We start from the raw sequence: 27,592 nt of genomic DNA, 5'->3' as shown, positions 1-27,592 counted from the left end.
CAATCTCCATGAATTGCACCCCAAACTACATTCCAAACAGGAAGAGGATTAAGTGCTGAAATTATTGGAAAAAATTATGTATTAGTATATTATAATATTATATAGAATAACATCCTAAAATAAATTTTTGTTTGGTCAAAAAAAAAATTCCAAATAGCATACTACTACAATCCATTCTCTACCATATTGCTTTCTGACACTAATTGGAAATTTAATGATGGTAACTACACAACCAAAGCATGTGAAGCAATTCCTGATGCTGAACCCCACTATAGGTTGATGGTAAGGTTATCGAAAGATCAAAATGTTAATTTAAAATGCATATGCATCAACAAGAATGAGAAGGTGTATAAAATTTGGGATTTTTGGCATAGGAAATGATCAATGCACAGCTATACAAGACTTATGGAACCTTGTGGGAGCCTTTGCAGCATTCTATGTTGATGTGCACAACTCAGTAGCACTCAATGCTAGGATGCAAACTATAGCATCAAAGCTGCCTTGCATGCAAGTCACTACTTCATCATGTGCCACCACACAACCCCAGACATGTCACTGCATTGTGGCATGCCTCCAAACACCACCTAACAGCCATTGCAAAGTTAACATTTCTCCACACATAGCATCTTCTTAGAACTTATTTTTCAATCAGGGGCATGGAACACTGACCATCAAGGAAATTCAACCACGAAGGAATTGGAAGGTCAAGCGGTTTGGGATATGAACGATTACATTTTATCATCATGTTTGCTAACCATTTCTACATTTAGACAGTTGATCCGTCAAGGTAGAGGATGGATAACTGAATAGCTTAGGCAGCCAATTTTAAGAATTTACCCCTTTCTGGTCACAGGAATCCTCATTCTCTGCCTTGATATCTGTACCTTCCAATTTGCACCCAATTCATTTCTGTTTTGAGAAGTAACATATGATTCCTTAAATTCTTCCACTCTCTTCTCCATTTTGTCTTGGACTACTATGTGTTTTTGTTATACTCTGGCATAATCTATAGTTTTGTCTTTCACTAAGATAAGATGATTGCTTGGGCCATCTACGATCATTATCGAAGTGGATTGGAAATGGGAATTCTAGCATAGAAAGCGATGGATTCCTAAGGAATTTTTCAGTTGAAATACAATGGGTGGAAATTTAGTGGATTCTTATTCAATAATAACTAAAAAGGGCTTATGGCTCTTACAGAAGTCGATGCAGATGGTGATCTCAAGGGAAGGGAAAAGGGGGATTTCAGACCTAACCCTTTAAAGGGAGATAAGCAAATTGGCGTTCATAGTTTCTGAATAAAAATTTCAACTAAAAATAAAACCACAGTGGACTAGCTGATAAAAGAAAGCAAACTCAAATTAGGAACAGAGAAAGAAGATTTAGCTCTTTTTTGTAAGCAGAGAGTTTGTTAAGATTGAAGAGGGGAAAGAGTAAAAATAGAAGATTTGTTGTTTGGCTTATAATTGTTGTGCCCACCCTCATCAAGAATAATGACCTGTACAGGAATCTTTTTAGTACCTTAGGCAGTGGGGATATCAGAAATTTGGCTTTCTTTTATCATGTTATGTGATGTCCCCATCCAAATTAACCAAGACTTCATTAAGTATTGTGTTGCTAACTTCAGGAAGCTCCTTGTATTATCTTTATAAATGTTATATTGACCGATCATTAAGATCAAGCATTAATAAAACTCAGCAATTAAGAACAGTGATCAGAATGTCTGAAGGCAACAACTCACTCAGAATAAGTGAACGATTTATCAATGATAAAGAGAATAATTAACAACATACCAATGCAGCGATTGAAGTAATCCATAAAATGAACAGTGATTTCATTGTTTGGTGGATACAATTCCTCTATTGGTGTGATAACGATGGGCAGCAATTACACAAAGATCAAATGGTGCGATTATTAGAGGAATCTTTGAATACTACTAAAAGAATTTTGAAGACTGACTTTATAATATTGAGATCAGCGCTTTGTTAAAAACAAACAACCACTAATATGGTGCCCAACGTCATCATATTTATGAGATAAAGAGCAGCAAAACCATAAGAAGTATAGATTAAGATGAGGCTGACTGCTAATATGTTAATTGGAGTGGTGAGTATCTCTTAAACAACGATTACATAATGACAAAGACAGCATACACAAGGCAGTGATCCATATTTAAGACAGTGATTAAATCGAGTAATCAATACAGAGATTAATGATCAAGGCAGTGATCCATGTGTTTGCATGCAGTGGGTTAAAGGACAAGTCAGCGACTTATTATAGTAAACTAAAGACATTACAGCGATTATTTAGAGAAGCAACAATCGGGAAAAAAAACGTGATTATACCCGATTAATCAGGAGTTGGCATTGGAGCCGATTCCCCCCCCCCCCCAAAAAAAACGGAATTAATCGGTCAGCGATTTTTACTGATGCTCAACAATTATTTCACGTTTTAATCGCGAAAAAAACACACGTTTAATCCAATAAATATCACACAAAGCCCGTGAAACAGGAAACTACCGCGAAAACCCTAAAAAATCTACAAAATTTGCTATTTATGGCGGCACGCGGCAGTAGGTTATTCATTCAGCTTGTTGCAAAGGAGAAAGAAATCGGGGTCGAAGAAATTAGTTAAAAATTGCAGTAAAACTCGTTAAAACTAAATTAAATTCGTTAAAATTCGCAATACATTCGTACGGAAAAGAATAAAGTTTTTATTAGGGTTTTTGAAAATGGAATTTCTCAAACTCGCGATAGCAAAAAAAATAAAAAGGCTAAGTCAACAAGATCAGGCTGTATGTACAGTGTTGCTGGGAATAATCATTATGTTATGTTGTTATATTATGTTTATGTTGTCGTCGGTAATAATGAGTTACGGCGGTCAGTTAGTTAGCCGACGGGTAGGTAGTTGGAGTCGCGACGGTTGTGTCGCACCCCTTCGGCTGTTATATATTGCACTACCTTTCCTTCTTAGAGAATCATCATGTTAGTCATGTCAGATGTAATGTTATAAGCACATATCGTACATGGACTGTGGAATTAATACAGAGGTTGGTTATTTAATATATTTCCATTATGTTCTGTGCATTTACTTTCTGCATTTAACCGTTTACCCGAGAGGGCAAACATTTGGCGCCGCTGCCTAGACGTACTCGGGAACGGAAGACACGGATGGCGCACAGACACAATGGGCCTACCCGTTGGTGAAATAAACCCAGAGGCCGACGATGCCCGAACAAAACTTTACACAGGAGAAGACACGGCAACGCGAGAATTTTCAATTTTGCTCCAGGTAGCCATTCAGAGCTACGTCCGACGAGAGGCGGCGGAGGCAGAAATCCCACCAAGTGTCGTGTGGACAGCACTAGAGGTTAGCCCGACAGTAAACCGGTTGATGAACCACCTCCCCCGGTTGCTTGCACAGGCATCGCTGGCACAACAGGCCCGCCTGGAGGAGATTGCCCAGGAAGAGCGACGACAACAAATCCTGCAACGCTACGAAGAGAACAGCCGACGGGAAACGAAACGAGATGGCGCCAGGCCAGGAGGAAATTGAACCTTGTAATAATCCCGACACACTGCTGATATAAATTGTGGCCGAAAGGCAAAATAAAAATAAAAATAATAAAAGTTTTTTTGTGTACATGGCGTGTGTTTGCTGTGTATGGAAGTGACTTATGCCCAATAGACTAAATAAGGACAAAAATAAAAAGATACAGAGTGACGAATGGGAAGTGGCACAAACCGTGTTGAATCTCAAACAGCAGATAGAATGAAGGCGTAGGCTAAGGCAGCTTGCCGAGGGACGACCGGCCGAGGGGTTGCCCGAAGGGAACCCAGGAGGTGTCACGGAGGTTGCGGAGGCAGAGATAGACGGAGAGAACTACACTATCTACACTGTTGTAGGGCTGCCAGAAGGAGTCACGGAGGGTGCCGAAGGAGAACTCTACAGTTCACCAGAATACCACTGTAGGGTAAGAAGTCGCGAAGAGTTGGTGGAACAAACAAGGCGAAGTCTAAACCTGATTGACGCTACCAGAGACTTGCTAAAGAATTTGTCCATTTCAGAGGACAACCGGAGGGAGACAACGGAAGGTGACGGTACGATCAAAGGTGCCGAGGGAGCACAAGGGTACCGTACAGGAGGCAATTTGTTTGGTTCGGTGTCAGCAACTTTTTCCGGAGGACCCACGAGTGGAGGTTCAGTTGCAGGAGGCGGAGGATCGCCAGGTACAAGCACACAAGGAATTAGAGGAGCAAGACCCAATGGTGGGATGGCGAGTAAACAAAAATTGCCAAAGTTCACAGGGGAGGGCAAGGAAGACCCCTTACGACACTGCAGTACATGTGAAACCATTTGGTCCGCCAACGGAGTAACAGACCAGGATGACTGGGTACAGCAGTTCCCAACCACGTTACGAGGAGTTGCCATAGATTGGTACTCCGATGTGGACAAGCAAAAAGTGGCCACGTGGGCCAATCTACAGAAGGAATTCACGGGGGAGTTTCGGTTGCTCTGTGATGACAATGAAATTGTAACGGAGATATACAGTACCAAACAAGGTACCAGGGAGACAGTACGGGCATACAGTCGGAGGCTGAAAGAACTCTTGGGTAAAATGGAAAGCCAACCCGTAGATGGATTGAAGAAACGATGGTTCGTTGAAGGGTTGAAATCCTCCCTACGGAGGAAGATGAAAATTGTACCCCCGACGTCATATGACGACGCTTATAATAGGGCGATGGACCTGGAGAGCGAACACAAAACATCAAAGAAGAAGAAAAGTAATAAATCCTCATCCGAGGATGATGACTCTTCATAGGAAAGTAGCAGCGATGACGAGGCTGGCAAACAGGTGCAAGCGCTCCAGAAAGACATGGAGCGAATGAGAAAAGAATTCAAAATAATGAGAAGCACTGGTCAGAACGAAGGGGACATATGGTGCACTGAGTGCAAAGAGGAAGGGCACACAAAGGGTACTTGCCAAAAGAAGGCATTTTGCGAGATTTGCCAAGTGATGGGACACTCCACCAAGGAGTGCCCATACAACATGAAAACCCGAAGTACGCAAATGAACCAGGTGCTGTTCACGGAGCAGGCCACAACATCCGCACCGGCGGGTACCGGTCAACATACTAACACAACAGCATCATATGGAGGATACCGGGACAACAGACGTGGCGGCGGAAGGAATAGCAACAATAACAATAACGGAAGCCGTATCCAGTATGATGCCAAGGGCCGGCCAATTATCCAATGTAGGGCCTGTAATCAGTGGGGGCACTTCGCCCGTGATTGCACGAAGGAAGCCACCCCTCAGCACCTCTGCCGTTGGTGTGGGCCAGGCGACCATGAGGACACAAATTGCCCGCAGGCAGGGGTTAATCTCCTCAACATTGAGAAGGCTGAGAAGACTGGTGAGCAAGAAGTACTGGCGATCACCTGTGCCTAGACGGAAAAAGCCACTTATCTCGACCCCGTACGGAGAAGGAGAGATTACGGGAGGCAAAGGCCAATATTGAACGTGTGACGACGACCGAACAACGGGACAACGAGGTGGCGAGTACATCATTCCGTACGGAAGCGGAAAATAACATCATTGGGCAAATCTTGCAGATAGAGGTGCCGATAAAGGTAAAAGACCTTCTAGACTCTATGCCACAATTGAGGACTGCCATCCTCACCAATGTGCAAAGCACCGCATCGTCGAGTGCACCACAGGTACGAGTTCCCGCCACCGCATCGTCGAGTGCACCACAGGTACGGGTTCCCGCCACCGCATCGTCGAGTGCATCACAGGTAGGGGTTCCCGCCACCGCTTCGAAGACTACACCACAGGTGGAGGTTTCCGTCAACCCTTCGACTGACCCGATGTTACTAGCCTTGAGCAGTGGTAGACACCCAGCTGTGGTAGAAATGGGTATCCGTGGGACCATTCTGAAGGACACCATTGTGGACGGGGGATCTGGGGTGAATGTACTACCAGAAGAAACATGGAAGCGGCTGGGGAAGCCCACCCTATGGCCACCCACATTCAACCTGGTGGGAGCGGACCAACATGGCATTAAGCCACTCGGCCTGTTGATGGCCCAGCAAGTGACAATTGGTACGCAACCATTCTTGTTAGATTTCGTGGTTATTCCCTCGAAGAAGAAAGGCTATGACGCCATCCTGGGGAGAGCGTGGTTGATCAACGCGAGGGTAAACCACAACTGGAAGAAAAATACACTTTCCATGGAGAAGGGAGGTCGGAAATATACCATTGACCTACACACCCAAGATGTCGGCGAAGAGCTCGCCTCTTCCGACTCGGACTCAGAGGACTCTAATAAAGGGGAGGGGGGTCCCGATGAAAGCAAGGGCAAGAACGCGATGGAGCCGAACAGTGAAGGGGTGCTCGAATTGGAGGGATGTTCGGAAGATGAGGTATGCTCACTTAATGGGCTCTTCCACTGGCAAATGGAGGATTACGAAATGTTCCAAAGCTACAGGCTTGAAGTAGAGGAACTAGAGCAACCAACAGAGGTGTACCTGCCGGAATACAAAGAATATTGGAAGGGAGACGCCTCAAACCCTGGTGACGTAGATAATCCGAAGAACAATTGTGTCGGCAACGATTGGAACCTTGTGTGGAAGGCCGCAGCTTTCAAAATCTTTATTATTCTTCTTCTTCTTATGTACGGGAAGGAGGTCGTGGTCCCTATAGAATTCGTGGTTCCAGGTCTTCCAATGGCCATTGAAAATAGACTTGCCACCAACGGGCCCAAATTGAAACCCTACCACGCGAAGCGCGCAGGGGACCCGAGAGGCCGGACGGACACCTGAGAGCTCGAAGGGGGACCCGAGAGGATGGAAGGGGACCCAAGAGGCCGGGCAGGCGACTCGAGAGGCACAGGACAAAAGCAGGAGACTTTTGGGCAAGGAAAACCGAGAAGGATGAAGGGCAATCCCAGAGACAGGGGACCCGAGCCGAAGACTCTCTAGACAACTCAAAAAAAAGAAAAATTTAAAAAAAAAAAAATGAAAAATTTGAAAAAAAAACCGTACAGTCATATGACAGCGACCGTACGGTAAAAAAAACCGTACAGTCGTATGACAGCGACCGTACGGTCATAAAAAAAAAAAGAAGGGACGGACCTACGGTGGGACCACCGTGCGGTGGCAACACCGACGGCGACCACCGTGCAGTGGTAACACCGACGGTGACCACTGTGCAGTGTGCCACCACCGACGGCGACCACAGTGCGGTGGTAACACCGGCGGTGACCACCGTGCGGTGGACCACCGGCGGTGGTAACACCGTACGGTGGACACCGGCGGTGGCACCCACAACTACAAAGCCGCACAGCACGCAGCCCGCAGCCGCACAACTCACATGCCCGCACACTCACCCGCCCACACACTCACGTGCCGAACAGCCCGCAGCCGCACAGCCATGCAACCGCACAAACACACACGCAGTCGCTTCGTCGTCAGTGGTCACTGTACGGTTGAACTGCGTTGGGCGTGCGGAAGGAGGACCGTACGGTGTGCACAGTTGAGCATGTTGTCAGTATGATAGAGGTGTGTCCGTACGGTAAGAAGGGTGTCGACCGCACGGGGAGGTGGCCGCACGATCGGAGGTGCCAGTGCTGTTGTTGACCGTACAGGGAGGTTGTATGGCCGGGGTGCCATCGGGGACATTACAGTGCCTAAAAAAAAAACGAATACCACGGGAAGTGTTGTGGTTGTCCGTATTGTGAGAAAGAAGCCTGCAACTAAGCATTGGCGGGGAAGCCATAAGCCATAGAGGGAGACAGATTTGGAGGTTGGGAACAAACAGAGTTTGAGGGAAGGCATTGCAGGTCCGTGCAGTTGTATGACACCAGGGAGTTATTCAGTTCAGTTTTTAGCCTTTGGGGAGTGTGATGGAGGATTTGAGGTGTCTCCTAGCATTTGTGCCAGCAGATTGTGGCCACCTCCAGGTATGACTGGTACGCTTTGAGGAACTCGAAGTATGTCTCGGCTGGACGTGAGGTTGCCTTGGTGGATGCACAGAGGGCTCGGGAGGAGTTGACCACCAGGTTGGAGGCAATAGTTGCATGAGACTTAGTTCAGCGTACCCAGGAGTTGGATGCCAGGAGGGCAGCACGGGTGGCTATCGAGGACAAATTGGCTAGGGAGACAGTATCATTTGAATAGCAGTTGGTGGAACCTGAGACTGAAAAACATGTTTTGCAGACAAGTTTGGGTTAGGCACAGGAGGACTGTGATGGCAAAGGAAGCAATATTGGTGAAATCTGCACTTGAGCATCGGATGGTAGCAGAAAAGGGTTTTCGGGCGAGGATGCAGCAAGTGTATAAGATCCGGGCCCGACTGGCGTCAGTAGTTCCTGCCGTTCATCTCTATTTTGTATTAAGTCGTCGAAGTCGACTTCTTTTCTTGGGGGGGATGATGTTGCTGGGAATAATCATTATGTTATGTTGTTATATTATGTTTATGTTGTCGTCAGTAATAATGAGTTACGGCGGTCAGTTAGTTAGCCGACGGGTAGGTAGTTGGAGTCGCGACGGTTGTGTCGCACCCCTTCAGCTGTTATATATTGCACTACCTTTCCTTCTTAGAGAATCATCATGTTAGTCGTGTTAGATGTAATGTTATAAGCACTTATTGTACATGGACTGTGGAATTAATACAGAGGCTGGTTATTTAATATATTTCCATTATGTTCTGTGCATTTACTTTCTACATTTAACCGTTTACCCGAGAGGGCAAACATACAGTTTATCTATTATTGGAATTTTCTCGCCTGATATGTTCACAAAAGGCTAAGTCGACAAGTTTGAGACTCAGAAGCTGATTTCTTATGTGCATAACATGGAGCCCTTTCTTGCTAATATGCCCAAGCCCTAATGGCGCGCGAGTCACTCGCAGAAATACTCGGCGACCAGTTTACATAATACTCGCCGTGATTTTTACGGCCGAAAATCGCCAAAAAACGCAGAAAATCGATGGTAAACCCGGCGCGAAACACGAAAATGTCGACCCATAAGTCCGAAAAGGCGAAAATAAAATGCATTTCATTTCCTTCACGTGACGACGAGCGACGAGAGCGGGAAAAGGCCGCGGTTTTTCCACAGGAAGTTCGTCGCGACTAGGGTTTCAAACTTTCATCGGTCATCCAAGGAAAAACGACGAACTTCATTGTTTAGGACCTTCAAATTCTTTTTAAATTTCTTCTTGTTTAAAATCAAACTATGTATATCTTGATTTTTTTTAATTAATAGTATTACACTATTACTGATTAGTGATTATAGTCCGATAAATATAGTAATTTGTAGCTTCTTTCAGACTGTATTTGTAATTTGTAATTTTGTATAGTTAACTCATAACTATATAACTATATATATTTATAATAGTCTGATTTTTAAATATTTGTAATTTTGTTATACAGTTATATAAGCTGTTTAAAATCGATGTGTTTTACTTTAAAATATTACTATTAGTATTAGTGTATTACTGTTTAGAGTCCGATATATATATTATATAGTATATAGTTATACTGTTATACAGTTACACAGTCTGATTTTTTATATAATTACAGTCATATTAGACTATTAGTTATTAATAATTACTGTAATATCTAATTACAGTCATATCATACAATAATTATTAGTAATTTAGTATCACAGTTTGATAAATATACAGTCTGATTTTTTAATTTATTACAGTCATATATATTAAAAATTACTTCCAAGCTGAAATATGTCGTCCAGGTTGTGAATGTATTATGATTGTATTAATATTTTGAAGAATATTTTGCATTTTATTACTTATTAACAATAACACTATTATTCACAATTTCACTGTAAATTGTACAGCTCTGATACAGATAGAATTAGGAATGTAATAAGTTAATAACAGTGTTATTGTTTTCTAAATGTCGTCTCTCTCTTTTGCTAGGTTCTCTTCCAATTTTTTTGAAAGAAAATGGTTTCTAGTGGCAAAAGGTGAGACCTTTGTTGGAAACATGGGACACCAGGTCCAAAACGAGGAGACGTCATTTGTAACCATTGTACCAAGATTAAAAAAGGTGGCATTAATAGGTTCAAATATCACCTTGCACAGATTGAATGCCGAGATACCAGAAGATGTAAGAAATGTCCTGAAGAGGCTACAAGGGATGCAATAGCAACACTTGAAGCATATGATCAAAGGAAGGCAACAAAAAAGAGAACAACAGAGGCAATGGCAGCCCCAATGGCAGATTTGAGTTCTATAGGGTCACAACAGATGTGGGGGCATCTAGTTCTTCCCTTGGGCCACGGATACGAGGAATGGGAAGTGTGGGCAGCCATATGGAAAACTACTTTGTTCCACGTAACACTCCTGGTGCACAACTTGGATTGCTAGGCACTGCATGGAATAAAGAGGCTCACCAACAAGCAAAGGTGGCGTGTGCTAGATTTTGGATTTACAACGATATTTCATTCAATGTTGTTTCTAGTCCATCTTGGGACCAATTGGTCACCGCATTGATTGTGGCAGGTAAGGGGTTCAAGCCCCCAAGTCGTTATGAGATTAGTGGACTGTTATTGCAAGATGAGATCCAAAACATTCACGCATTGGTGGAAGAGCAAAGGAGTATTTGGGAAAAGAATGGCTGCACCATTCTTTCAGATGGGTGGACGGATGGTAGGAATAGGACACTCATCAACTTTCTAGCTTCTTCAGGGGGACAGTTAGTGTTTTTAAAATCAATTGATGCCTCCAATGAAGTGAAGAATGCAGAGACCTTGTGCAACATGTTGGATGAGGTGGTGATGGACGTGGGAGTGCAAAATGTCATACAGGTTGTGACTGATAATTCAGCTGCATATGTGGCAGCCGACAAACTTCTAATGGCTAGACATCCGACATTATTTTGGAGCCCTTGTGCTGCCCATTGTCTTGACTTGCTCCTTGAGGACATAGGGAAACTAAGTTGGGTAAAGAAAGTGGTTGAAGATGGAAGGAATATCACCAAATACATCTACAATCACACATGGGTCCTTAATCTTATGAGAGAGCACATTGATGGTAAGGATCTTGTGCGATCGGGGGTCACACACTTTGCTACCAATTTCCTCACCTTGCAGAGCATACTTGCTACATTGCCCAACCTGAAGCGGATGTTCGTGAGTGAAAGATGGTTGGGGAGTCCTTATGCTACAAAGCCTGAATCAGAGAAGGTTGTGGTTTCCATTTTTTATTCTAATTTTGCCAAGATGGTGGAGGAGATCATCAATGTAAGTTTTGAAACTTTAATTGATGATTTATTATTTAATTTCCTAATATTACAATCTGCTGATTTTGTTAAAATTTTTATATCTAGGTGTCGGAACCGTTGGTGAGGGTGCTACGAATGGTGGATGGGGATCATAACTCCATGGGGTAGATGAGACCATGCATAAGGCCAAAGAGGCGATTCAACACTTATATGCGTCAAACAAGACCAAGTATGAACCCATATGGCGCATAATTGATCAGAGGTGGAACCATCAACTCCACCAACATATTCATTCTGCTGCCTACTTCCTGAATCCCAAGTTTTTTTACTCCCCGAATTTCAGAGTAGATGCAGAGGTTAGAATTGGCCTTGACACATGCATACGAAGATTAGTTGATGATGAGAACCTTCGAGACCTGATACTTGATGAGTTGCAGAGCTATAAGAAGGCCACAAGGCCATTGTTTTCTTCACCTGATTGCAAACGTAGGAGAGACACCTTACGACCAGATGAAAAAAACATGTTTAATTTAATTTTACCATTTATTTCTCTCTTTAAGATTATTAAAATCTTTACAAATAATAAATGGCATTTTTTATCCTTGCAGATTTGTGGTGGGAAGATTATGGTGCCACAGCGCCTAATCTTCAGAAGCTTGCCATCCGCATATTATCGCAGCCTTGTAGTGCTTCTGGTTGTGAGCGCAACTGGAGTGTTTTTGAGGCCATCCATACAAAAAAACGCAATAGGTTGATTCAACAACGCTTGAATGATCTTGTCTATGTGCGATACAACATTCGATTGCATGAGAAGAAGGTGCAAGGGCAAGATTCACATGAAGCACTTGACTTGGATGACATTGATCCATACGCAGCAGAATGGGTTGCTGCTCCTGATGATGTTGATAATGATTTGGATCCATTCCTTACTGATGAGCAGCTAAGTGAGTTGGAGAGGGCAGGAGAGGAATGGGATGCGGAAATGGCAGTACGTGAGGAGGAGCATGAGGTTGATCATGCAACAGAGGCACCTGTTGAGGATATTGCCACTACTTTAGCACCACCCCCCCAACAGCAACACTCTTTTTTGAGCTTTAGTCGTAGGTGCAATTTATGATTTCTCATTTTCACTGATACCAAAACTTGAACTTGATATGTAACCAGAATTTCAGAGGTTGTTGTTTTGTGGTCTATGACTCTATGACTATATGTCACCATGAGTATGATACATTGAAATGTATTGAACTCTTATTCATATGTTGCACTTGTTTTTTGGTTTATGCTATGTATTTAACTCAAACTTTGATTTATGTATTATTGAAATCAATATATGTTATACAAATTTGCTGTAAATGTGTGTTTTTGAATAATATTTTTAAAAAATGTATTTTCAAATGTTTGATAAAGTTGTTGAGTATTGCCGAGTTTTGGCGAGTCCCGAGTTTAAAAGAAAAATTGGCCTTGCCGAGTCCGAGTTTTTCAACCTTGATAGAGACTACCCAATTTATTGCCATTTGCAATCAGCATGGTACCATGAGTTACCTTCCAAGTATCCGGAAGAAAATTCACATTAAGACCTTGATCGAAGAGCTGTCCAACGGATATCAAATTCCGCTTCAATTGTGGGACATGCCGAACATCTTTGAGCAGCCATGTTTTACCACCTTCTAATGGTAGCAACACATCACCCTTGCCTATAATTTCACAAGCTTTGTTATCTCCTAAGAAGACATTTCCAAACTGACCTTCTTTATAGTTTATGAACACTTCAAGACATGAGGTAGCATGATGGGAGGCACCGGAATCAAGTACCCATGAATCCAGAGTAGTGTCGGTTGTTGAAAGGATTAGTACACTATCATCTTTATCGTAGACTATATTTGCTTCGCTGTCCCGCACCTTCTCTTGTGCGCTTTTGTAGTTTCTACAATCCTTCTTTACATGACCAAATTTGCCACAAAACCAACAATCACCATTTCTGTTTCTAGACTTCGATCTCCTTGCTGATTTCAAACGTCTATGATAAATATTTCTGCCTCTATTATGGCTCCTACCTCTATTTTCGGTGCTTACCACCGTTAAGGCTTCATTGGATGAAGGTTCTTCATTTTTCCTTCTCAAATCCTTGCTGAGAAGAGTAGCTGCTACATCATTAAAAACTAACTTATTTTTATCGGATATCAATGTGCTAACTGCTATTACAACGCCATCCCAGCTGCTTGGTAAAGAGCATAATAAAAGAACAACCTTGCTCTCATCATCTTATGTCATCCTGTTGACGTGTATTTTGTACACCATCATACACAGAATAAAATACCTAAAGGCATCTTATCCTCTCTTGAATAGAGTCTCTAACTGCTGAAGATTCGCATGAAGGATCTGTTAGGATGACTCCAATGTTCTAGTTAGTAGGGTCTCTACGTGTGGATAAGCTCCAACGGTATGATGTGATTTGCTGGAATCACAAGGGGACTTACATCTGATGATTGAACTTCCGATCTGTTTTGCTGGAACACAGGCTCTTACTGGCTTAGATTTGAAAAAATGGAAAAAGGATGAGGGCGAAGAGAAGATCTAATCCTAATACTAAGAATGTAGGAGCAATGATTTGATTTTTTGATGAAACTCTAACTAGGTCTTGTTTTGACATCAATGGACCATCTCCACAAGGCTAGTGCGATCTTCTAAGGGAAGCTTTATGATGTTCAAATCATCACCGCAGACATAGACACCATCAAGTTGATGCATATCAATGAAGAAGCGACAAATTGAAATTGAGCTTAAGCTGAATGATTCCAGTTGACTACACAAGGCAAGTCTGCAATCAACAAACTACTAGTAGTATGGATATACAAATTCCACCATTAATCAATCGCATTTCCTCCATTCATCTAATCATCTACCATCTAGGATTGAAGACTCAACAAGAAACCATGCAAATTGCAAGAAACGACACACTTCACCATTACTTCAATGAAAATGGAGTTTGTTTACAATCAATGGCAACAATTTCTTGCCTTGTCCTCCTATTCTACTCTAATTACTATTCTATCAATTTCTAACTATTCTCTATCTACTAACTGCTTTCTATTATTTACAACTCTCTCTCCTTCTCTTTACAAAATGAAATGCCAGGGCTTATATAGTGCCCACAATACAATTTGATGGCTTAGATCAATTCAAGATCAATGGCCAAGATTCAACAATGAAAACCCTAATTAGGGTTTGTTACAACCATTACATAACATTTAATGCTTGACCAATGATAAAATTGTATTGCTTGGACACATGTCCTCTCTGGAAAAATCGACCAATGGATAGCCGGGGTAGGTACACCGGAGTTTGTGCCACCTTCCATGAGTTAGGTACATCGAATCTGGACATGCTGAGGTGGACTACACTGACTGGATGAGCGATGACTAGGATGCCACCTCATTTGACACTTGGAACTTGGTAGATATTCAACTTGATGTTGTTGAGAAGCTAGCTTTAATTAATTCTTCTGGAATTATTTGCTTCCTCAACGAGCCCTTGTCCTAACTCCATGTGTCCTTGATGTGTAGGGTGATGATGTACCTCGCCTTGGAACGCTGGATTGAAAGAGGTCGCCCCTGTCCTGGCTTGATCATCCCGGCGAAGACCATCCTTGATCCGGCTTGATTTTCCTTGATGAGATCTCCATTTGATGCCTACACAACATTTCAAAATTAGCAACATGATTTTGCAATGAATAACTAGATTAGAGATTAAATTTAGGAAACTTCATAATAAGTCCTTGAGTTATCATTTCCTAAACGACGATTGAGCTATTAGAATTCAAAATTTCAAAATTTAAGGCTATGACGATCAAAATTCGAAATTAAAACAAGGGATCTTGTCATACCTTACTTGAGAGTTCAACTCTAAAATGCAAAACAAAGGAATTCGCCTAGGCACAAATCAAAATTTGATGGCTTCAACGTGATCTCTCTCCAAATGAACGTCCACTTTAGCAATTCGCCACCTTGGGGGAGGAGTCTTCAATGTCTTGAAGATAACAAATTCGCCTTACTTGAAACAAACACGCACTCCTCTTTGATGATAATTTCGCACCTTGTCTTCTCCAAAATCGCATATGAAAGAGGATAAAATGATGATTTGAAAATGAAATAAACACCTCCCTTTATAGGCGCTCACCTTCACATTGACCCTAGGCTGACTTTGGTGAATAAGGCAAATTTAAAATAAACTTAAAGGCCGACCTTTGTAAAATGAAACAAATTTTAAATCAAGCGCCCCATTTTATTTATAATTAATTAATTTAATGCCTATAATTTTAAATAAACTCGATTTTTAAAAGGCAAAAATTAATTAATAAAGACCCATGCGCTAATGTTAAATGCTAACTTTAATTGGATTTCAAATTTATCGATTTTTTCCTAGCATTTAATAAAATCTAAAGAATGTTTTAGCGCCAAATTTGGAAGAGGTAAGGACACAAACCTATCGCTCTGGTCCCTGACTAAGGGACAGGAGCGAATTTGATGTTTAGTCTTGATTCTCTTGCCTTTTATGTTCAAAACCTCCATCCTCACGTTGAGACTGGCATGTTTGCCAAAAAACTCGAGCTTGATCGTCTTGATTTGGTGGATGAATGCCCTCTAAGGTGGATATCGCCCTGGTCCCTTGGTGAGGGACAGGAGCGAACTTCATGCTCTGGCCAACATTTGCTATCTCTCAAGCTTTACTCCTTGTTCATCACCTTGCAAATGATATCCTTGATCTTGCGAACCTTGACTTTGACGTGATCTTGAAGGAAAACGAATGATTTAATGAAAATCGCCCTGGTCCCTTGATGAGGGACAGGAGCGATATAGCTTCCTTGTTCAAATTGATAGTCTTTTGACGTTTGAAACCTTTGCATATCATCATCTTAAGACGCCTTAGACCCTATGCAACCATGTACAATCTTGACTTGGCATGAATTTTGAATGAATTGGCAAATATGGTGATTATCGCCCTGGTCCCTGACTGAGGGACAGGAGCGAACTTCAATGTCCTGGGCTCATGCTTGCTTTCATCAACTTGCCATTGCTTTCATCGTGTAAAATGAAGTCCCTTGGTCCCCTTTGGACACTTGAAACGTGATCAACATTCAAAATCTAAGCTTTCATGAAGATTTCGCTCTGGTCCCTGCCTGAGGGACAGGAGCAAATTTGTACTTTCAAGCTCAACTACACTTTGCCAACTTCCAAATTTATCTTCAATGGTCTAGTTTCACCCTCCTTTCTTGCCTTCAAACTTAAAACTTGCTTGCTTTTGCCTGAATTTTACCTTATGAAGAATTTCGCTCTGGTCCCTGGGAGAGGGACGGGAGCTACAATGGATTTCGCCCTGGTCCCTGACTAAGGGACAGGAGCGATTTTGCATTTTGGTCTATTTTTCCTCATGTTTGTGCCTTCAAATTATATTCAACTGGTAAAAAGCACTTCCTTGGTTCTCCTCAAGTCGTCAAATCGTTCAAATCTTTCAAGGACAAGGAAATTTTGGATTTCAAGCTCCGGTCCTTCAGTGAGGGGCAGGAGCGATTTTTGCCCTCCAGGCCCAAATGCTTCACTTTTCACCATGAAATGTCTTTGCTAGGGAAGATATCATCCTGCCTCATGCTATGAATAAAAGTTAATGTCCAAAAAAAAATCTAAAATTGTGCATATAAAGAAAATCACTCTGGTCCTTCAGTGAGGGACAGGAGCGAATTTGACCTTCTAGGCAAAAACTTCATCATTTCATTGTTTTTGATCAAGTCTGGATGCTCTATCATGCTCATTTCGTCCTTCACCATGCCTTTGATGTCTCAATTCGTCCAAACACGGTCAGGAATGGCTCAAATAAGTATTATCGCCCTGGTCCCTTGGTGAGGGACAGGAGCGCTTCGCCTTGGTCCTCCTGAGAGGGACAGGAGCGAAATTCGCTCTGGATCCTCAGTGAAGGACAGGAGCGAAATTTGACTTTTCGAACTCTCTATCAAGATAATTTTTATGGAATATAACATTTAAGTATAAGAAAGAAGAAACATAGAAGGAAATGTTTCTTCTTTCTTATACTTTAAGTTATATTCCATATATACTTTCAGGATGTTTGAAAGTGGTTTCAGACCTCCAGGAGTTATATTGCAAAATCTAGTTTTTTGAGGTTTTTCAGTTTCCAGACTTAGTCAAATTTCAGGATCAGGACATTCCAGACTTAGCCAAATTTCAGGATCAGGACATCAAACCTAGCCCAAACTTGCTATCCTATTGATCACCTGGGCGACACTCAAAATGCAAAGGCTAGCTAACAAAACCCTAAAAGACCAAAAAAAAAAAACCCTAAAAAGCAAAAAAAACAAAAAAAACAAGGGTCCCCATTTGCAATGGGGCGATGTGTGAAAACGTCACAACACATCCCCACCGAAGTTGCTTGACTAATCAATGTATTAAATTCATTGATGTGATTTGCCATTGCGCAACCTTCCTTCATCTTAAACTTGTACAACCGCTTCATGATAAACACTTTATTGGCAGCCAACGCCATTTCATATATGGCTGTTAGTTTATCCCATACATCTTTCGTTGTTGCTTCACTCGTGACATTGAAGAGAACATTGTTGGAGAATGAGAGAAAAATTGTCGCTCTTACCTTCTTGTCTAATTTTTCCCATTCTTCATCCGCCATGGTAGTTGGCTTCTTTGCTTTCCCTTCAAGCGCAAGTGAAAGGTCTTGCTTTATCAGCAAAGACTCCATCTGCACCTTCCATAACCCGAAGTTCTGACCGAAGAACTTCTCTATCTTCGCTTCTTCCATGATTCCGGAATTTCAACCACCGAAATCTTAACATCAATCTAACCTTGCTCTGATACCAATTGTTAGGATTTAAAGAGAATTAGAAGAGCAGAAATCTGAACAATGAATTCACAGACAGAGACAAAAGAGACATGCAATTTATCGTGGTTCAGCAGATTGCCTACGTCCACACTTAAAGTAGGGGAATCAATTTATTGATGACCAATTCTGGTTTGTACATACACAGTTGCAAGCAGCTTCAGAATACTCACAATAATGATATTCAAAGAGCTCTTAAAGAGCTTTACAAACAGAAGACGAAGAGCCAAAGGTTTTGGCAGCAAAGTGGAAGGAGTTTGTTGGACTTCACTTCCAACAAACTACAAATAGTTAATTGTCACAACATCCAACCAGGAGAATATCTAATCTATCCTATACAGACTAAGTTTTATACAGCCATAGTATCATCTTCAAAAAAAGACAAGCTCAAGATAAACAGTCAAAAGAAGTCAGCTGTTAATCCAAGATGTCTAGCCTAAGGGTCCTTCCATCCAAATGGTGGTCTTTCCTTCTTGGAAAATCACTGGGATAGCGGCAAAGTTGTGTTGCTGATTCGGCCTTCTGTGATCATACACTTCCCTGATTGTCGTGTTGAGAGCGGAAGAAAGAGGAGTTCGATCCCTGTTAGACTGGGTCCAAGCGCGGTTGTAGAGATGTACACCCGAATTGACCCCTTATCTAGCAATCTATCGAACTTCTCTTTCGAGATCTTGATATAAAGCGTGACCTACGATACAACATGGTTATGGATGAGTCTTCTGAGGGACTCAGTAAGCTCCCTGCCTCTACCCTAATACTTTTCCTCATTATAATGTTTTCAGATGTTCCACAAAATTTCACAAGTTAGCATAGACCAGAATAGATTAGTATCCTTCTTCAAACCTTTAATAAAGCCAAGCATTACATCAATATGAGAGATATCACCTTGGAAATAAATACCAAACATATTCCAGATTTCTCTAGCAAAACTACAGTTAAAAAAGATATGATGAACATTCTCAATCTTCCCGCACATAGGGCACAGGGACAGATTGTTATGATCTTTAATAGGAAGCTTTTGCAACATCAAGAGCCATATAAAACATTTTTGCTTAGGTGAGATAACAAAATGCCAGTGAAAGGAAAATATCTTTTTCCATTGTTCCTTAGTGTGCTGTAAATTTCAAACAAAGTTGAGATGAGTAATAATATCATCACTATTAATTAAAGCATTGCAAATCAATTTAGCATTAGCTCTGGGTAGCGTGGGTCCATCCATCCATGTGTTGGAAAGAGGTCTGTTCTCTCTCATCACACAAGGAATGGACAAATCCAAGCTACTGCAGGCAGTTCTAATCATGGAGTAAGTTCGGGCATTGGAAGATGAAATATTAAACTTTTGCTGAAGGGATATCCATGGGATAAGAGCACCATCCCTAATAATGTCATCGAAGGTGTTAATGCCCTTGAGGGCCCATCTTTTGGCCGAGCACCCATGTGTAAGGGCAAGAGGTTTACCTTTATGTAATAGATTCCACCAAATAGATTTCTCTCCTGCTATGGAGTTGTTGTTATTGTAAATGTAAATAGACTATTATAGATTTACTGAGCAATCTGATTTGTTGTGACGTCAAGTTTAGAATGTTAGCATATGATTGAAGGAATGTAAAACCGATTTGTGTCTTTTATCGATTTGCCTCTGTAGATACGAAAAGCAACTGAATATATCTACCACTGATCGTTGTGTATCTTTCACCATGTTCATCAGGGAGGGTGGCGTATATATATCGTTTATTTTCCATGGGATCGTGGCTCCACAGGGGGTCGCGATCCTATGTGGAACCACGTGGTTCCACATAGGGTCGTGACCCCTGTGTGGAGCCATGATCCTTCTACACCGGCTATTACCTTAATCAGCTAAAGACGTTGCATAACAAATTTGTTAGTTTAATTCTTAACTAAATTCCAATCTTAATTAAATCGCAAATAACAGAATTATTATTCTGTGTGCTGAGACAATTAGAGAACAGAATTAGTTTTCTGTGTGTTACGACTGAGACTATATTTTAACACTCCCTCTTAGTCTTACGAGTATAGACCTAAAACTTAACTAAGCTCATGAGAATCACATCACCTAGGTGAAACTAAGGATATACTCACTTTGATATCCAAGTTTAAGTATCAGCCTGTGATACTAAGGATATACTCACTTTGATATCCAAGTTTAAGTATCAGCCTGTGATACTAAGGATATACTTGTTGACGGGAATAATCATTATGTTATGTTGTTATATTATGTTTATGTTGTCATCGGTAATAATGAGTTACGGCGGTCAGTTAGTTGACCGACAGGTAGGTAGTTGGAGTCGCGACGGTTGTGTCGCGCCCCTTCGGGTATTATATATTGTGTACCTTTTCTTCGAAGTAGGATCATGATAGTCATGTCGGATGTAATGTTATAAGCACTTATTGTACATGGACTGTTGAATTAATATAGAGACTGGTTATTTAATGTATTTCCATTATGTTCTATGCATTTACTTTCTGCATTTAACCGTTTACCCGAGAGGGCAAACATTTGGCGCCGTTGCCTAGACGTACTCGGGAACGGAAGACACGGATGGCGCACAGACACAATGGGCCTACCCGTTGGTGAAGTAAACCCGGAGGCCGACGACGCGTGGACAGAACTTTACACAGGAGAAGACACGGCAACGCGAGAATTTTCGATTTTGCTCCAGGTAGCCATTCAGACATACGTTCGACGAGAAGCGGCGGAGGCAGAAATCCCACCAAGTGCCGTGTGGACAGCGCTGGAGGTTAGCCCGGCAGGAAACCGGTTAATGAACCACCTCCCCCGGCTGCTTGCACAGGCATCGCTGGCACAGCAGGCCCACCTGGAGGAGATTGCCCAGGAAGAGCGACGACGACAAATCCTGCAACGCTAAGAAGAGAACAGCCGATGGGAAACGGAACGAGATGGCGCCAGGCCAGGAGGAAATTGAACCTTTGACTTATGCCCAATAGACTAAATAAGGACAAAAATAAAAAGATACAGAGTGACGAATGGGAAGTGGCACAAACCACATTGAATCTCAGACAGCAGATAGAACGAAAGCGTAGGCTAAGGCAGCTTGCCGAGGGACGACCTGCCGAGGGACGACCGGCCGAGGGGTTGCCCGAAGGGAACCCAGGAGGTGTCACGGAGGTTGCGGAGGCAGAGATAGATGGAGAGAACTACACTGTCTACACTGTTGTAGGGCTACCAGAAGGAGTCACGGAGGGTGCCGAAGGAGAACTCTACAGTTCGCCAGAATACCACCGTAGGGTAAGAAGCCGCGAAGAGTTGGTGGAACAAACAAGGCGAAGTCTAAACCTGATCGACGCTACCAGAGACTTGCTAAAGAATTTGTCCATTTCAGAGGACAACCGGAGGGAGACAACCAACCGGAGGGAGACACCGGAAGGTGACGGTACGACCGAAGGTGCCGAGGGAGCACAAGGGTACCATACGGGAGGCAATTTGGTTGGTTCGGTGTCAGCAACTTTTTCCGAAGGACCCACGAGTGGAGGTTCAGTTGCAGGAGGCGGAGGATCGCCAGGTACAAGTACACAAGGAATTAGAGGAGCGAGACCCAGCGGTGGGATGGCGAGTAAACAAAAATTGCCAAAGTTCACAGGGGAGGGCAAGGAAGACCCCTTACAGCACTGCCGTACATGTGAAACCATTTGGTCCGCCAACGGAGTAACAGACCAGGATGACTGGGTACAGCAGTTCCCAGCCACGTTACGAGGAGTTGCCATAGATTGGTACTCCGATGTGGACAAGCAAAAAGTGGCCACGTGAGCCAATCTACAGAAGGAATTCACGGGGGAGTTTCGGTTGCTCCGTGATGACAATGAAATTGTAACGGAGATATACAGTACCAAACAAAGTACCAGGGAGACAATACGGGCATACAATCGGAGGCTGAAAGAACTCTTGGGTAAAATGGAAAGCCAACCCGCAGATGGATTGAAGAAACGATGGTTCGTTGAAGGGTTGAAATCCTCCCTACGGAGGAAGATGAAAATTGTACCCCCGACGTCATATGATGACGCTTATAATAGGGCGATGGACCTGGAGAGCGAACACAAAACATCAAAGAAGAAGAAGAGTAATAAATCCTCATCCGAGGACAATGACTCTTCACAGGAAAGCAGCAGCGACGACGAGGCTGGCAAACGGGTGCAAACGCTCTAGAAAGACATGGAGCGAATGAGAAAGGAATTCAAAATAATGAGAAGCACTGGTCGGAACGAAGGGGACATATGGTGCACTGAGTGCAAAGAGGAAGGGCACACAAAGGGTACTTGCCAAAAGAAGGCATTCTGCGAGATTTGCCAAGTGATGGGACACTCCACCAAGGAGTGCCCATACAACATGAAAACCCGAAGTACGCAAATGAACCAGGTGTTGTTCACGGAGCAGGCCACAACATCCGCACCAGCAGGTACCGGCCAACATACTAACACAACGACATCATCTGGAGGATACCGAGACAACAGACGCGGCAGCGGAAGGAATAGCAACAATAACAATAACGGAAGCCGTATCCAGTATGACGCCAAGGGCCGGCCAATTATCCAATGTAGGGCCTGTAATCAGTGGGGGCACTTCGCCCGTGATTGCACGAAGGAAGCCACCCCTCAGCACCTCTGTCGTTGGTGTGGGCCAGGCGACCATGAGGACGCAAATTGCCCGCAGGCAGGGGTTAATCTCCTCAACATTGAGAAGGCTGAGAAGACTGGTGAGAAAGAAGTACTAGCGATCACCCGCGCCCAGACGAAAAAAGCCACTTATCCCGACCCCCGTACGGAGAAGGAGAGATTACGGGAGGCAAAGGCCAATATTGAACGTGAGATGACGACCGAACGACGGGACAACGAGGTGGCGAATACATCATCCCGTACGGAAGCGGAAAATAACATCATTGGGCAAATCTTGCAGATGGAGGTGCCGATAAAGGTGAAAGACCTTCTAGACTCTATGCCACAATTGAGGACTGCCATCCTCACCAATGTGCAAAGCACCGCAGCGTCGAGTGCACCACAGGTACGGGTTCCCGCCACCGCATCGTCGAGTGCACCACAAGTAGGGGTTCCCGCCACCGCTTCGAAGAGTGCACCACAGGTGGAGGTTTCCGTTAGCCCTTCGACTGACCCGATGTTACTAGCATTGAGCAGTCGTAGACACCCAGCTGTGGTAGAAATGGGTATCCGTGGGACCATTCTGAAGGACACCATAGTGGACGAGGGATCTGGGGTGAATGTACTACCAGAAGAAACATGGAAGCCGCTGGGGAAGCCCACCCTGTGGCCACCCACATTCAACCTGGTGGGAGCGGACCAACACGGCATTAAGCCACTCGGCCTGTTGATGGCCCAGCAAGTGACGATTGGTACACAACCATTCTTGTTAGATTTCGTGGTTATTCCCTCGAAGAAGAAAGGCTATGACGCCATCCTGGGGAGAGCGTGGTTGATCAACGCGAGGGTAAACCACAACTGGAAGAAAAATACACTTTCCATGGAGAAGGGAGGGCGGAAATATACCATTGACCTACACACCCAAGATGTCGGCGAAGAGCTCGCCTCTTCAGACTCGGACTCAGAGGACTCTAATAAAAGGGAAGGGGGTCCCGATGAAAGCAAGGGCAAGAACGCGATGGAGCCGAACAGTGAAGGGGTGCTCGAATTGGAGGGATGTTCTGAAGATGAGGTATGCTCACTTAACGGGCTCTTCCACTGGCAAATAGAGGATTACGAAATGTTCCAAAGCTACAGGCTCGAAGTAGAGGAACCAGAGCAACCAACAGAGGTGTACCTGCCGGAAAACAAAGAATATTGGAAGGGAGACGCCCCAAACCCTGGCGACGCAGATAATCCGAAGAGTGTCGGCAACGATTGGAACCCTGTGTGGAAGGCCGTAGCCTTCAAAATCTTTATTCTTCTTCTTCTTCTTATGTATGGGAAGGAGACCGTGGTCCCTATAGAATTTGTGGTTCCAAGTCTTCGGATGGACATTGAAAATAGATTGGCCACCAACGGGTACAAATTGAAACCCTACCACGCGAAGCGCGCAGGGGACCCGAGAGGCCGGACGGACACCCGAGAGCCCAGAGGGGGACCCGAGAGGATGGAGGGGGACTCGAGAGGCCAGGCAGGCGACTCAAGAGGCACAGGACCACAACAGGCGACTCTCGGGCGAGGACAATCAAGAAGGATGAAGAGCGATCCCAGAGACAGGGGACCCGAGCTGAATACTCTCTAGACAACTTAAAAAAAAAAAAAAAAAATCACACGGTCGTACGACAACGACCGTACGGTAAAAAACAAAGAGAGAGAGAGAGAGAGAGAAAAAAAAAAAAAAAAGGCCACCGTACGATGGGCCCATCGAAGGTGGCATCACCGTACGATGGAACCACCGAAGGTGGCATCACCGTACGATGGAACCACCGTGCGGTGAAACCACCGACGGTGGAACCATCGTGCGGTGGGACCACCGACGGTGGAGCCACCATGCGGTGGAAACACCGACGGTGGAACCATCGTGCAGTGGAACCACCGACGGTGGCACCACCGTGCAGTGGAATCACCGACGGTGACACCATCGTGCGGTGGGAGCCACCAAAGGCTGCGCAAAACGGATAAAACGCCGCACGAAGACACCGCCGCGCAAGGATAAAACGCCGCGCAAGGAAAAAAAAGGAACGCCGCACACCGAGGATAGGAGGAAGCCACCACGCCGCACGAAGGAGACACCACGCCGCACAACGCCGAAGGAAGAACACAACAAGGGATAAAGGGGGAGGAAGATGCACCGCACGGCCCAATCAACACGCACAGCAAGGTTTACGCAAACCAACGCGCAGCAGCCGCAAAAGGAAAAAGAAAAAAAGAGACCAAGCCCGCAGAATCCACACAGCCACGTAAGGGCAAAACGACCGCCACAGGTAGACCAAGCAGCGGCACGATTGGAGGTGCCAGTGCTGTTGTTGACCATACAAGGAGGTTGTATGGCCGGGGTGCCATCGGGGACATAACAGTGCCAAAAAAAAAAAAAAAAACGACGACGGCCAGATTTAAAATGATTTGCTAGAGTCTGGAGCCTAGACACTGAAAATATTGGAGTGTAGAAGAAGGGTTCTGACATCATAAAATATCACAGAAATGATGCGCGCCATGGACTTTCGTGGGGTTCTAAAGGTTGTAAATTGGTGTGGCTGCCCCTCGACCCCGCTGGGGCGCTGCCCCAGACCCCGCGAGGGGCGCTGCCCCTCGACCCCGCTGGGGGCGTTGCCCCCAGACCCCCAATTTAATTTGAGCCACAGAAGACCACGGGAAGTGTTGTGGTTGTCCGTATTGTGAGAAAGAACCCTGCAGCTAAGCATTGGCGGGGAAGCCATAAGTCGTAGAGGGAGACGGATTTGGAGGTTGGGAACAAACAGAGTTCGAGGGAAGGCATTGCAGGTCTGCGCAGTTGTATGACACCAGGGAGTTATTCAGTTCAGTTTTTAGCCTTTGGGGAGTGTGATGGAGGATTTGAGGTGTCTCCTAGCATTTGTGCCAGCGGATTGTGGCCACCTCCAGGCATGACTGGTGCGCTTTGAGGAACTCGGAGTATGTCTCGACTGGACGTGAGGTTGCCTTGGTGGATGCATAGAGGGCTCGGGAGGAGCTGACCACCAGGTTGGAGGCAATAGTCGCGTGAGACTTAGTTCAAGGTACCCAGGAGTTGGATGCCGGGAGAGCAGCACGGGTGGCTATCGAGGACAAATTGGCTAGGGAGACAATATCATTTGAGTAGCAGTTGGTGGAAGCTGAGACTGAAAATTATGTTTTGCAGACAAGTTTGGGGTAGGCACAGGAGGACTGTGCTGGCAAAGGAAGCAATATTGGTGAAATCCGCACTTGAGCATCGGATGGTAGCAGAAAAGGGTTTTTAGGCGAGGACGCAGCAAGGGTATAAGATCCGGGCCCGACTGGCGTCAGTAGTTCCTGCCGTTCATCTCTATTTTGTATTAAGTCGTCGGAGTCGACTTCTTTTCTTGGGGGGGATGATGTTGACGGGAATAATCATTATGTTATGTTGTTATATTATGTTTATGTTGTCGTCGGTAATAATGAGTTACGGCGGTCAGTTAGTTGGCCGACGGGTAGGTAGTTGGAGTCGCGACGGTTGTGTCGCGCCCCTTCGGGTATTATATATTGTGTACCTTTTCTTCGAAGTAGGATCATGATAGTCATGTCAGATGTAATGTTATAAGCACTTATTGTACATGGACTGTTGAATTAATATAGAGACTGGTTATTTAATGTATTTCCATTATGTTCTGTGCATTTACTTTCTGCATTTAACCGTTTACCCGAGAGGGCAAACAATACTCACTTTGATATCCCTGTTATAGTATGTGCACGGACATTAATCCGCTTATATAATGTCTACTATAACTTATCATATTACTGATATTCAAGTTGTCTGATTTTCAGTTTATATGATCTTCCAAACATTTATAAGATCATCACCTTACAATGTTAAAATACAAGTGTTCATTAACTAAAGAATCATCATCCTTTAGGAGTGAACACAGGGAAAGGTTACATACTTCATATACTCAAATATATGACTAAGAAATTTACATAAATTTTAGACATCAATTACATTTTAACCATACCAAGATACCTCCTGAAGTGATCAATTTTCACTCTTGCCGGGGGTTTGGTGAGAATGTCAGTTGTCTGATCTCCTGTATTGACATATTCCAGTCTTATTACCTTTCTCTCTGTCATGTCTCTTACATAGTGATATGGGATTTCAATGTGCTTGGATCTATAGTGAAAAACTGGATTCACTGAAAGTTTAATGCATCTCTGATTGTCACAATGAATGATAGTAGGCTTCAGACTTTCACCAAACAGTCCTACTATCAATTTCCTCAACCATACGGCTTCCTTAGCTGCCGTGGATGCAGCTATATATTAAGCCTCTGTGGAGCTCTGAGCTACGGAAGATTGTTTTCTGCAGATCCAAGATACCATAGCTGACCCTAAGCTGAAACAGCGTCCTAAAGTGCTCTTCCTGTCTATCACGCTTCTAGCCCAGTCTAAATCAGAGTATCCATGTAGGTTCAATGCAGTGTGTTCATAATGCAGTCCATAGTCCAAGGTACCCTGTAGATATCTCAATATATGCTTTACTACAACCAAATGTATTTCTTTGGGTTCAACCATGTGTTGGCTAAGTGCATTTACTGCATAACATATATCAGGTCTGGTATTGACTAGGTACATTAATGATCCAATAATCTGTCTGTATAATGTTGGGTCTGCAAATTTGGAATCTGCTATAGCTTCTTTTAGTTTATGTAGGTTTGTTTCCATAGGAGATGGCATTGGCTTACAATTCATCATTCCAAATCTCTTCAGAATGTCAATGGTGTATTTACCTTGATTTAGATAAA

At 43.7% G+C, this 27,592-nt stretch overlaps 1 protein-coding gene across 4 annotated transcripts in view; it reads right to left on the bottom strand.

Moving 5' to 3' along the window:
* The window catches only part of LOC131059722 (uncharacterized), a 201,285-nt gene that overhangs the window by 30,712 nt on the left and 142,981 nt on the right, over positions 1-27,592 (bottom strand). The window lies entirely within an intron of this gene.

The sequence above is a fragment of the Cryptomeria japonica genome, chromosome 3 (assembly GCF_030272615.1).
Source record: "Cryptomeria japonica chromosome 3, Sugi_1.0, whole genome shotgun sequence".
In the NCBI taxonomy this organism is placed as follows: domain Eukaryota; kingdom Viridiplantae; phylum Streptophyta; class Pinopsida; order Cupressales; family Cupressaceae; genus Cryptomeria; species Cryptomeria japonica.
This window is presented reverse-complemented; position numbering and strand designations above follow the sequence as displayed.